Source organism: Panthera onca, chromosome D4 (genome assembly GCF_046562875.1).
Source record: "Panthera onca isolate mPanOnc1 chromosome D4, mPanOnc1 haplotype 2, whole genome shotgun sequence".
Taxonomy (NCBI): Eukaryota; Metazoa; Chordata; class Mammalia; order Carnivora; family Felidae; genus Panthera; species Panthera onca.
Window position 1 is genome coordinate 6,326,923 of NC_138351.1, and position 13,391 is coordinate 6,340,313.

Consider the following 13,391-nt stretch of genomic DNA (forward strand, 5'->3'; position numbering starts at 1 on the left):
TGTGTTTCCCTCTCTCTCTGCCCCTCCCCTGCTCATGCTCTATCTCTCTCTCTCTCTGTCAAAAATAAATAAACAAAAAATAAAAATTAAAAAAATATATTGGCTCAATTTTTTTAACACTATTCAGCCCAACAAAACACATTTGCGGGACACCCCCTTTCTTTGCCCCCAGTGACATCTCTCACTGTTGAATCATCATTTCCTCCTCTTGCTGCTGCTGTGACATGTCTCCACCACACCATTAGTCCTTACTCCTGCTGCCACCACCCTCCGAGGCAGGGCTTTACCGGCTGCTGAAGAGGGTCAGCTGCGAGGCCAGCAAAGGCCACCCTCCCGTGACGGTGACCTCCCCCCAGGTTGGCAGAGCAAATGGCCCGGGATGTCCACGAGGACAGAGGCAGCTGAAGAAACGCAGGCTCAGAATCATTTTTTTTTTTTTTAAGTTTATGTATTTGTTCAGAGACAGGGAGAGACAGAGAGCCAGGGAGGGGCAGAGAGAAAGAAAGGCTCCCCACTGTCATTGCAGAGTCCAACGTAGGGCTAGAAGCCACTAACCATGAGATCACGACCTGAGCCAAAACCAAGAGTCAGACACTTAACAGACTGAGCCACCCAGGCGTCCTGTACACTCTCAGAATTATTTTTGATGGTGTAACTCCTTAACCTTTCTGGGCTACACACAAGTGTCAGGAGGGGCTTAATACAAACCTGGGAAAATCAATGTGAATTATCTCTACTTAAGCAAGAGACAAACAAGATTCAAGGAAGTGGATAGAAAACCACTAGTTCACTAAGTAACGGACCTAATGACTTTCCAATTTCCATATTCCTTTAAATTCTACTCAATATCTACAGCTAGTTAAACAAGAACTGGTTGATATTTATGCTTCTGTTTTATATTTATCAAAGATTTCCACCGAGAGGATGAATATTCTAAAATCTCTGGGCATTTTACAATCTTTAAAGCACTTTTAGAGTTGCTTGTGCCTCTTGAGCTAGACGGGGCGAAAGTTATTTATTTGTCCTATTAATACATCATTTGTGCAGACTGATAACAGACCAAGCACTGGCAAGACATTGATGATGCAGGAACAAGCTAGCGAAAATGGATCTGACTACACGTGGTAAACGGTCTCGTACGTGTCTGGTGGGTGAGATGATGTAACCAGACCACACAAGAGTTCCTCCATCCGATGTGCCGCAAGCCAGTAAAACTTGATGCAGGGAAGGAAGACAGACTGTTCACTGGTGCGGCACGACCCAGGAGAAGTAGCGACCAATGCTCAAAAGTCTGGAACTCTCCGATGGCTTACAAGTGAGGGTTTCTAAGGGCAAGATTTGGGGCAGCAGACTTCTAGGAAAGTCCTTGCTGCTGATTAGAGACCCATGAGGTCATGTTGACAGAGTTATTTAGTTGCTTCTGGTGCTGTTCAACTGGTCCCGCGGAGGTCTGTTGCATCCCCAAAAACTTAAAATCTGAAAAGCGTCTTTGCTCTTTATGTTAGATATTTCACGAGATATCTCTGGTGCTTCTGTGTTCAGGATAGTGCTGGTAGGCAGCCCTGATGTACTCTAACTACTTACGGGTGCATGAGCTAGTGGGACTGCCTTCCTTCCGGTTCCTTCGAATGGTAAGCGAGCATTCCTAGGTCTTGGGCCTGGGTGTGCGTGTCCCTGGGGGGTCCAGCCACGCCCAGGGACAATAGAACCTCAGGTGTTCCATTCTGTCATCTGAATTCACAAGACGGAGGCCAGCTTCAACAGTCCACAAAGGCTCCTGGAGCAAACCTCAGGTTCCATCAGAAGAGGCACTAAGTTATGAGGAAGGCTGCTTCGATGACACGTGACAAAAATGCAACACTCTTTTATAAAAATCATTAAGGGTTTCAAAATGGCAACGGCAGAATATTAAACCAGGTGCAGACTCTTCTGAGCGTGAGTTACTCTGGGTGCAGAGGACAGAGGCCTGGACCAGGTAAATGCAGGCCCAGGGAGCAGATCACTGAGGTCGGAAGACACATCGTGAGCAGATGTGCGCCGTGAGGGTCCAGACCTGCGGGCCCGGGCTCGGCCTAAGTGCTTTTGCTAAAGCTTCTGGAAGACCCGAGTTCTGACCAAGGCAGGTGGGGGGAGCATGACAGGTAATGTTGCTTTGTGACCAGATGCCCAAGAAGTGGTGGTCAATGTGGTTTATCGACAAGGGTGACACTGGTAATTTGCACCCGGTCTTGGTGAGATGCCCAGACGACTCTGTCTTAGGGCTGGTTATGTAGAAAGAATATGTATATGCGATCAGCAGAGACGAGAAACCCAGGCCGAGACTCCATTTTGGACTCTGGTTCTGAGGGCTCTGCGCCCAGGTTAGTAGGCTGACAACAAGATCCCAGGTGACAGACGCCTCGCAGGTGACAGACGCCCTCACCCAATGCTGTTGCCACGGCGCATCCTGCCCCTGCAATGAGCTGCGAATTGGTAAGCGTGTTCATTGCAAGTCCTGTGAGTCTTTTCAGAACTCAGAACTCCAAGTTCACTTCTTTAGCAACTGAGCCCTGCTTGCTCACCACGATTGGTGCAGACACCCCATGGGGAGACACGTGAGGAACGGACTCACCACGGGTGTGACTGGGTGGGCGAGTGGGAAGGGCTCTGGATGGTGATCAAAGGGATGGTACCTTGACTCTAGATGGCAGAGGCAGTGGAACAATAGTTTATGTGTCAGATGAACGAACAACTTGTTTGTGTGGACGGGCCCGAGGGGCCTCAGCTGGAGAGGCGTAGCACACGGGTTTTGCTCTTTAAGACATTCACAAATTTTGTTTTGAGAGAGAGAGAGGGAAAGAATAGGGGAGGGGCAGAAAGAGAGAAGGAGAGAGAGAATCTTAAGTAAGTTCCAGGCCCAGCACGGAGCCCAACATGACGCTCAATCTCACGACCATAAGATCATGTCCTGAGCCAAAATTAAAAGGCAGACACTCAACCGACTGAGCCACCCAGGTGCCCCGACAACACCGACACTTTTCTTTTTCGGTTTTATTGAGATATAGCTGACATACAGTATTGTATAAGGTTTAGGTACACAACATAATGATTCGATTTACATACATTATGAAACGATGACCACGTACGTTTTATTAACATCCGTCGCCTCATAAACACACAAAAAAGCAAACAATATGGGTTTTTTTCCTCATGAGGAGAACTTTAAGAAATTACTCTCTGCAACTTTTAATGTACTGTGCAGCAATGTCGACCGTAGCCATGGTGCTGTATTGGCTTCCATTGCGGCCTGTCCTTTATAGACTTTGGTGCAGCCTGCAAGGAGCTTAGACTCTTGGAGCAGAATGCCATCACCAACGCCTCTCCTTCTGCAGCCACGCGCATAGGAGGGAGTCCTTTAGGTCTTAAGCAGCAGGGCACAGCAGTTAACAAATGAAAGAAGCTGGCCTAAAACAGCCAGAAGAGCACCTAAAAACGTTGATGACCGATCCATACCATTCAACGCAATACAGTCAATTCCGTTAAGTCCATGGGCTGGATCTGGCCCTGTGCCAGAGTTTTGTGTCCACTCCATAATGGGCTGCTGACCCTCACACGTGAGGAAGCATGCGGGAATCTCAACGTAACCCAGGTCTCCACTTGATTATGACGTCAATGGGCACTCGCGGTAATTTGCGTTGGATCCGATGTGTCCCACTGGCCATGTGGGTGTGTGTCTTTCCATTTGTCTTCAAGCATCCTCAGCTACATCCTCGGCAGCAAGAGTGGGGACGGTGATCTTCTTTTCCACAACCGACGACGTGGCAAAATGAGAAAGGGACAACTCACGCATCGACCCACTCAACCCGGAAAATACGGAGTGAGAAATAGAGCCGAAGGTTTTTAAAGCGTTTATCCCAAAGCATAGGTAATATGTAGGCAGAACATGTGACACAGAAGACTCCAAACCATTTTTAAATATCATGGCTTCTCTTTATTATTCCCCGAAGTGTAAATAATAAAGAACAGAACAAGGTTTTTACATTTAGGCGTTTTGTTTGTTTTTGTTTTGTTTTGTTTTTGTTTTTGTTTTTGGCCTTCTATTAAAGATCTTTCTGTGTATGGGTGTATTTTCCCTCTCAGGAATGTTCAGGAACGACTTTCCAAATTGCCTCTCAAAATGGGCTAACTCACTGGAAAGCTTACCTTAGTTTTTCAAACAGGGCATCTGGAACAGTCCAAGGAGACTCCCCCTGGGAAGACAGCACATGTTCTGCCTCCAACTAATGGTTATGAGTCTCCACCAGCCATGTCCCATGCTACGCCTGGGTTTCCCGCTCCAGGAAACCCTCTTTAATCCCATCTGACACCCTTCTTTTTGTTCAGTCAAGCCATGTCTTTCTTTATGTGAGTGAGTTAGATTCCAGATCTTTCTGTTATGGGCTCCAAGGTCCCAGGAGTCCATGAGCAAGAACGTGGGCTCTGCCTACCCATTTCCAAGTGATCCTGAGCATTGGCCTGACATTTTGAGGTAAGGGGTCCTCATCTCTAAAGAGAAGGATGATAGGACCTGACTTGGGGGTTGTGATAATGGTTGCAGAAGAAACAGATTTGGAGAGCAAGTCCCCAGCAGATGTCTATGCAGTGACCACAGGGCCAGGAGATTTTGGGCAGATTTAGGAGGAAGATCTCCTTTTGGGTGGATTTTTTTAAAAAGAGCATCAGGAGACCTCTTCCTTCAGCTTACAGTGTTACCATTAGATTTCTTTTTTGTTTTCACCAGAAACCAAATGGTCTTACTTGAAGAAGTGTCAGTGACCTCAGTCAACCATTAGCAAGGTAACAACTTTTCGGGATAGCTGTTCCCCACTGCCTTTCCCCTGAGGCCAATGGAAAGAGAGAAAATAATAGCAGTTTTGTTTTGTTTTTTAATGAACAAACCAAAACAAGAAACAAAGTCAAAGATATTTTAAAAGCATAGTAAAGAAATATGCTTTTTCCTGGGGCGCCTGGGTGGCTCAGTCGGTTAAGCGTCCGACTTCGGCTCAGGTCACGATCTCGCGGTCTGTGAGTTCGAGCCCCGCGTCGGGCTCTGGGCTGATGGCTCAGAGCCTGGAGGCTGCTTCCGATTCTGTGTCTCCCTCTCTCTCTGACCCTCCCCTGTTCATGCTCTGTCTCTCTCTGTCTCGAAAATAAATAAAAACGTTTAAAAAAATTAAAAAAAAAGAAATATGCTTTTTCCAAGTAAATACGAATGTGTAAAATTTAGGAAAAAAATTTTTTTAAATATACCTCTGGGAGCTAATTAACAAATACCCTCAGATAAGTATTTAATAGAATCAAAATCTACAAATCATGGAGGATCTCTCCAGTATCAAATTCAAATGTCTTCATTACTCACTGCCCTTGTTGGCACAGAAAACACAATCCAGAGCAGCCATTCTAGAAAAAAGTCAGAGGGGAGGGGGATGGTAGTCCCTGGGGAGAGCCCACATTTGCCAAGCTGCTACGTGTCAGTGATTGGTCTGGACACCTTCCCATGAAGACAATCCAAGATCATCCATCATATCAGGGTGGTTTCAGGTAGTCGCCAGAGTCTCAACATTTTTGTTTCCTTTAAGCTATTTAGACAAAGAAAAAAGCACACAATTTTTCAGCCTTTTTGGTCAAAACACCTAAAAACGATTTTATACTCATGTGAATTCTATGCTCTTGTGGAATGGGAGAAAACCACGTAAGCCCCGACTGGACCACAGTGAGACACGGCTGTTAAAGTGGTATGAAAGAGGGGCCAAGTGGACAAAATAAAGTGCCACCAGCACGTGAAGTAATAAGGAGCATCACTCAGTACTCTCTTTAGCTCTATGTACAATGCAAATCCACAAACAAAATTGCTTTATTGAGATGCAGACAAAAATCTCTTTTATCAGAAACAGTCATATTTCTTTTCTCTTTTGTAATCAGCAAAGTGAATGTGGAGGTATTGAACAGTCAGTGGGTAATAGGTTCAGAGAGATTAATTGGGTAGTTGTAATTCAGCCTGGGATCTCAGTCTCTCCGGGGTCTGTGAGGTCACCTGAACTCCTGAGACTGACTTACGTTTCCATTTATTAGTCTCTGCTCTTTCTTCGTTCTTAGTTTTGCAATCGACGTCAGTAAAATACATTCCCAAGACTACGAAAACAATCGGTTAAAGAGTTTTGTGGGAAATTATTTGGGATTTTTGCGTGGAACAGAATAAGGGAAATCACAGTAGCATTGCCTGGGAAGGAAAGAAAGATACAGGTATGAGTCACTTTCCCACTAACTGCTCTTACTGACCAAAAAGAAAAGCATGTTTCATTCGTCAACATTTTGGACCAGCATTTCTGTGTGATTGAAAAGTCATCAGTTCTTGGTAAGCGGAACATCTATTGATTCAAACTCGCCAAGAAGCTTCCACGATGGTCTTTGTTTCCAGATTTTCTGTTGCTTTTCTTCCAAAACCTTCTTTGCATCTTTGACCCTATCCAATATTGTCTCTATTTAAATCAGAATTATTCAACCATTTGGAAACAATGGTATCAGAAACAATGTGGCAGGAAAATCCCCGCAAGGGGCACCTCTCCTGGCAAAGACAAAATTTTTGTGTTTTCTTACTTTGGCTTGTAAATAAAGGATGATCACACTTAGTCAAATATTAAGTTGTACAACTTTTTAAAAAATGCCAATGGCTCAGTCACTGCCCCACGCGCATCACCAGGTACTGACCACTTCGACCATGGTCATCATGGGCCCCCACACAGGAAAGGGACTGATTAAATAAATGTATACTCAGCTCTAAAACTCCCATGGTTTCAGGCACCTCTTGTTTAACTTAATAGAGATAGTTCAGAAGAGTACAGATTATGTGTTCTCTAAGTTCCGTAATAGGATAAAATTCCAAAACTTTGTTTAGACTTTTATTTCCCAGGGGTGCCTTGGGTGGCTCAGTCAGTTGAGCATCTGACTCTTGATTTTGGCTCAGGTCCTGATCTCATAGTGCGGGATCGAGCTCTGCATCGGATTCTGTGATGACAGTGCAGAGCCTGCTTGGGATTCTCTCTCCCTCTCTCTCTGCCCCTCCCCTCCTCAAAATAAATAAATAAACTTAAAAAAATAAAGAACTTGGGGCGCCTGGGTGGCTCAGTCGGTTAAGCGTCCGACTTCAGCTCAGGTCACGATCTCATGGTTCGTGAGTTCAAGCCCCGCGTCAGGCTCTGTGCTGCCAGCTCGGAGCCTGGAGCCTGCTTCCAATTCCGTGTCTGCCTCTTTCTCTGTCCCTCTCCTGCTCTCAATGTGTGTCTCTCTTTCTCAAAAATAAACATTAAAAAATTTTTTTAAATAAAAAATTAAAAAATAAAGAATTTTATTTTCCAGCAACAACTGTGACTTCCAATTTACTGACTCCAGCCGAAGTGCCTGATCTCCCAGCAAGATGTGGCCCTGGTGTTCTTTCTCTGCTCTCCTCTTTGTCACAAATAAGAGACTTCCTAACCTGACATCTGAAAAACCATATCATTCAAAGCTACCACCTTTCCCAACCTGCTCCGGTCTCCTCCTTCTCCTTCCAAAGGGCCATGTCCTCGGCTGAAATGCCCTGTCCGCCTGGCCTCATCCTTCCTCCTGGACACGATTCACTGCAAACCCTCCTCGCCCACACGTCGTCATCGGTTCCCCCGAGACACACCTATTGCACCTGTTGTCTGTCTTCCTTATTTTAAAATGACTATTACTCATGTATCACTTTGCAGCCTAATGCTTTTGCAAAACAGCTTTATTGAAGTATAACTGACATCCAGTATAGGACCTCTTTTAAGTGTACCGTCTGATGCGTTTTGACACGGGTATGCACCTGGGAAACCACCACCAGAGTCAAAATAGTAAACATATCCATCAACCCCCAGAGCTTCCCTGTTTCTTTTTGTCATTGTTGTCTCCTGCCACTCCCCCCATCCCCAGGCAATCACAGATGTTTTCTGTAACTCCAAGATCGGTTTGAATTGTCTCGAATTTTGCAGAAATGGAAATATATAATATATACCCCTTTTTTCCTGGTCTGTTTCACTCGGTAAAATTATTTTGAGATTCTCAGGGTTATAATTTTTATTGTACGAGAGTGTTGTATGGACAATCCCATTGCTTGTTTATCCTGGCTCATGTTTTTAGCCTAGACTGTAGAATGTAGCCTAGACTACAATTCTAGCCTGCATTCGTGGGCCCACGGCAAGCACTCTGTCCTGATCTGGGTATCACGTCTTAAACGTTTCCACATCATAAGGCAGTACGAGCAATGAGAAGCCCAGAATGATGCCACCTGTGGACATCACAGGGGAATGAGTTGCAGCCACATCGCACAAGACAAGACACAGGGAGGGGCGTCTGGGTGGCTCAGTCGGTTAAGCACCCGACTTTGGCTCAGGTCACGATCTCGTGGTCCGTGGGTCCGAGCTCCGCGGCAGGCTCTGTGCTGACAGCTCAGAGCCTGGAGCCCGCTTCGGATTCTCTGTCTCCCTCTGTCTCTGCCCCTCCCGTGTTCATGTTCGCTCACGCGCGTGCACTCTCTGTCTCCCTCTCAAAATAAATAAATAAAAACTTAAAAGAAAATTCTCAAAGAAGAGTGACTCCAGCTCAAAGCTGAGGTGGACCCTCAAGAAGCCACCCCACTCTCTGGGGGAGTCATTTCTGTAGGGGGGAGGGGCGGGTTCTCAGCGGGACATCTGCATCTGCCTCCTTGGTGATCAATGGTTCTGGTCTGGCCAGGACTGCCCCGGACCTGACACTAAAATTCCTGGGTCCTGGGAAGGACCCCGCCCGGCAATGGGGGTGTTAGTCAGCCTGCTGTCAGGGCTAAGAACTGAGCTTTACATTAATTATCTCACTTGTCTTGAGAGCCACTCCCGACATTAGGAATATAATCCCTGTTTCAGGGATGGTAAGACTGGGCCTCGAGCAGAGGGTGATGCCAGAGTGAGTTGACGTATAAACTGATGAGGATCCAGGGCGGATCGGACCTAGTTACAGGCTGACCACGAGTCAAACCTTTTACAGGCAAGCTTGACAATGTGTCGTATATTTTGGCAGATGTCCGGGGTCTAACGTTTTTCACGCATCGTAAATTTTTTGCATTTAAGCGATCCTTACATTTGGAAGGATGAGGAAAGCTGAGTAAGAGTGAATTCCGGCAGGGCGGCTGAGCTGAGAATCTCCTGTACTGCTGGCGGGAATGTAAACTGCAGCAGCTCCCGAAAGTCACCAGAGATGGAGCTGCGTGTGTCTGTTGGCCCAGAAATGCCATTCCTGGGAGTCTCTTCTAGAAAACGGTTTTCTGAGCAGGTCTGTAAGGGGACCCATGCAGGAATGGTGTCGCAGGGGTGGTGTGTGTGGCAGTGGGGAATTGAAGCCACGTCTTGGTATCATGAGAAGGTTGGGTAAATGAAACGTGATGGATGGATGGATGCTACGACATTCTATGTAGCAGTGAAAGACGTAATTGGAAATGCAGCAATAGGGGAGAGCTTAAAGACGCGGTGTTGGGAAACACCGTGTGGAAGAACTGTGTGGAAGGGAAAAGGAGAAGAAAATAATAAATGCGGGTAACATTCTAGGAGACACACAGACGCCCAGACGGACGATACCGGCGGGCAGTTGACTGACATGGATACGTAACCAAGATGGCACCCGGGTCAGAGGAAGAAAAAAGCCCAGGAGAGATGTAACGCTTAAAAACGGTATTTACGAGTGAAATTAATTCCATTATGATGGTTTACCAGAAGCTCAGACGTGAGTTGATGGCTGTACGTAAAATGTTGTGAAGAGTGACAAGGCTTGTACAGAAGACAGGCAAACTCAAGATGTGGAGTTTGTTGGAGGAGGAATATCAACAGATCAGTTCTGGCAAAAATTTATTTATCATGCCTCGTTTGCCCAAAGAAGCGAGGGGCTCCCTGAGAATAGAGGAACAAAGCATAAATCAGAAAATGTAGATTTTAGCTTACTACACTTCCAAGGAGCAAATAGGAATTCATATGCATCTGTTTGGTATAAATACCACATAGAATTTAAAGTTTGTGAAGCTTCATTTTTCTCTCCCCCGAGAACGTTGCCATTTTTGCCCTATGTACGTTTTAACTAAGTTGAAGACTGTGGAGACCATGATTTCAGATTTCTGATGCCCCAGATATTCCGAGGCTGACACTCATGAGCACAATCCATTTCCGGAAGTGCCTCCAAATTTATTTTTGTGTCGCGTTCAAATTTTTATATTTTCATATGGCTTATAATTTTTCATATGTGTCTGCCTCCCTATTACAGACTAGGCTAACAATTGTAAGAAACTTGACTCTTAAAAAAATGTTGCTTTATAATTCGATGCTTGGAGTTATTTTGTATTCAAGGTAAAAGAACAAATGGTAAACGCAGTACAAAACTTTAATCAGCACCCAGAAAGGTTGTTAATTTCTTCCCTAAGCGATCAACTGATTGAACGGTGCCAGCCACTTAAAACTCCAGCCTTGGGAGGGGAGAAAAGCGCGAAATTACTTTTAGTCCTTAAAATGGAAAACATTTAGAGAACAAACTGCCTGATCGCAGACTCAGACGGACCTGAATGGGGTCTGCGGCTGCGCAATGGAGAAGCTCCCTGTGGAAGCACGGGGAAGCAGGTACAAGCAGGACAGCCTGACGCAGTGGGAGAAAGAGAAGCGAGCATGCGGAAAGGCCTCCTGAATCTTTCATTGTTCTTGAAAGTGCTGGAAAGCCATTCGGGTAAGTTTAGTTTAAAACAGCGCTTACTAATTTTCTACCAAAGAATTCGTGATCATCAAGTCACAGTCATGTAGAAGAAAAGAGCACAGCTCTGCCACCAAATTGTTAAGTTGAGTCACCTTTCTAGCCTCAGGCCCTCGGCTGTAAAAATAAGAGGGTTGGCCACACGCCCTCTGAGATGCCCTCCACTCCTAACATTCTGGAACCAGGTCAGGGCTGATGTCACCTTTATATCACTTTTGAAGAGGGACAGTGCTAAAGAAGCAATGTCACAAGATTGTGGAATCACGTGGATTTTCAGAGGGACAAAAGCTCTTGACACATCCTTAGCACTTAATTAGCATTGCCTGCTAATTGTTCATTAACTCATTAAGACACATTTCTTGAAGACACATCATGCTCCCACATACAGGGAGCAAATGAAGCCTCACACCCACTCTTACAGAGCACACAGCTGAAGGGTGCAAAGCACACTTATAAGATGCGTTGTAAGTTGTAAAAAGCTATGGGACTGGTCAAATCAGCGGTGAATGTCAGGGAAGGTTCTGGAAGAAAAGTCCTCTAAGCTCCATTCTGAAGGAATTCAGAATTGAATAATTGTTCTTTAGTGCATACCTCTCCTGTCGTATTTTTTCCTTCGCAGAAATAGAAACAAAAGAGGCTGCATTTTCAATAATCTGCCTGGAAATTTCCTTAACTAGATAATTGAGTTCATGACACACATTTCACACTTGTGTCTTGCTCCCTCAAGTTGACATTGTTGTCCAACTTTCTGCCAGGATGGAATGAGGGTCCCTTTTTCTCTGGCTTCTAATAATATATTCCTTACCTTCCTTTACGCCCTAAGTGACACTTTCATTGAGGCTCGTTAGGCTTCACTAATCATCTCCTCAAGGCTCTTCTAGCTTCTATCTGCCATCCTGTGTCAAAGGTTTTTGTTTTCTTGTTTTTGTTGCAGCAATAAGCCAAAATTTGTCTTATCTTTTGTCATGGAAAAAAACGTTACCCCCAAACTTCATGGCTTAAAATTGCTGTGGCTTAAAATAACAATAATTTAATTGTGTGGCACGATTTCTGTGGCTATAAATCTGGGGAAGGCTTGACTTGGAATTTCATTGGCTTCTTCACAACACGGTTGCCTCTGGCAGGAAGACTACTTGCCTGGCTCTTGTTGGAAATCCCACCAACCAAGACGGAAGCAGCACCACCGTTTGTGATCTAGTCTTGGGCATCACAAAACATTATTGTTGGTTAGAAGCGAAGGGGTATTAAACTCCGCTCCTTGATGTGGAACTGGCATGTTTTAGAAGATGTGGAATGGGAGATAGTACGGTAATCATCCTTGGAAAATACAACCTGCAACAGGTCAATAATGGTGTTATCTCCAGAATTTGAATGCAGTGGGGTGCAGAAGGAGATTTAGGAGAGGAAACGAGGCTTGGCAAAAACACAGTAGGGAATGTCATACAGAAACAGAAATGGAGTAAAGAACTGCAGAGGAAGCCCAATGGAGATTGTGTGTCATGAAAATGTTTTCGTACAATTTAACTTGGTCTCATTTTCCCCCCAGCAGCACTCAGCGGGCTAGAATCTAAGATTGGCAATATGCGAGTAACAGAAAGATAAAAAGTCTAGTAAAGGTTAAACACGGGGTAGCTATTAGGCTGAGAAGATGTGAGCGTGGTACATGATCGATGTAAACAGACAAAGCAACGAGTGTGTACTGATACTTTTCTAGATGCTGGGACTGCAGCAATGGACAAGGCTTCTGGTTGTGGTTTCTCAGCCGTGTCTCTGCCTCCTGTTTGTCAACAGTTTAGTGTCACTGCCCTACTAGAACAGAGTTCAGCAAATTGTTCCCATGAAAATCAAGGTAATAACTATTTTTAGCTTTGTTGGCAATACAGTCATCGTCACAACTCCCTGCTAGTTTAGTCCAAACAGCCGTAGACAATACACCATGAATTGGTGTGGTTGGGTTCTAACAAACTATTTACAGAAGCAGGTGACATGGTTTTCCGACACCTATTCTACAATATTATGAAAGATAACACATTTCAAGCATTTTGGAAGCCACCTCAAGACTTGGAAAACACAATGATCTTCCCATAACAGACTTTTGTCCTTCCTTCCTCTCTCTCTCCCATCGATGAACAAATCTATTTTAAAGCTGTACCCCTCCAAAATAACCTCATGGAAGAAACACAACGAAGTAACACTGTTTAAGATATCTGAGACTCTAGGGGCGCCTGGGTGGCGCAGTCGGTTAAGCCTCCGACTTCAGCCAGGTCACGATCTCGCGGTCCGGGAGTTCGAGCCCCGCGTCAGGCTCTGGGCCGATGGCTCGGAGCCTGGAGCCTGTTTCCGATTCTGTGTCTCCCTCTCTCTCTGCCCCTCCCCCATTCATGCTCTGTCTCTCTCTGTCCCAAAAATAAATAAAAAACGTTGAAAAAAAAAAAAAAAAAGATATCTGAGACTCTAACAGATATTCTCCCACTACTTCTGTCAGCTTTTCTTCATTAATTTTGGGGCTCTGTTGTTAGGAGCATATAGATTTATAATTGTTATATCTTCTGATGGATTAACACTTTTAGCATTAAAAAATATCCCTCTTTGTCTCTAGTAACAAT

General features: G+C 45.0%; 1 long non-coding RNA gene across 1 annotated transcript in view; it reads left to right on the plus strand.

The window, feature by feature from the left end:
• The window catches only part of LOC145713007 (uncharacterized), a 445,152-nt gene extending 431,969 nt beyond the window's left edge, over positions 1-13,183 (plus strand). Inside the window, exon 2 of the long non-coding RNA XR_014135921.1 lies at positions 13,073-13,183. This is a non-coding gene — a long non-coding RNA (uncharacterized LOC145713007). The remainder of the gene's footprint in view (positions 1-13,072) is intronic.
• Positions 13,184-13,391: the final 208 nt, after the last annotated feature.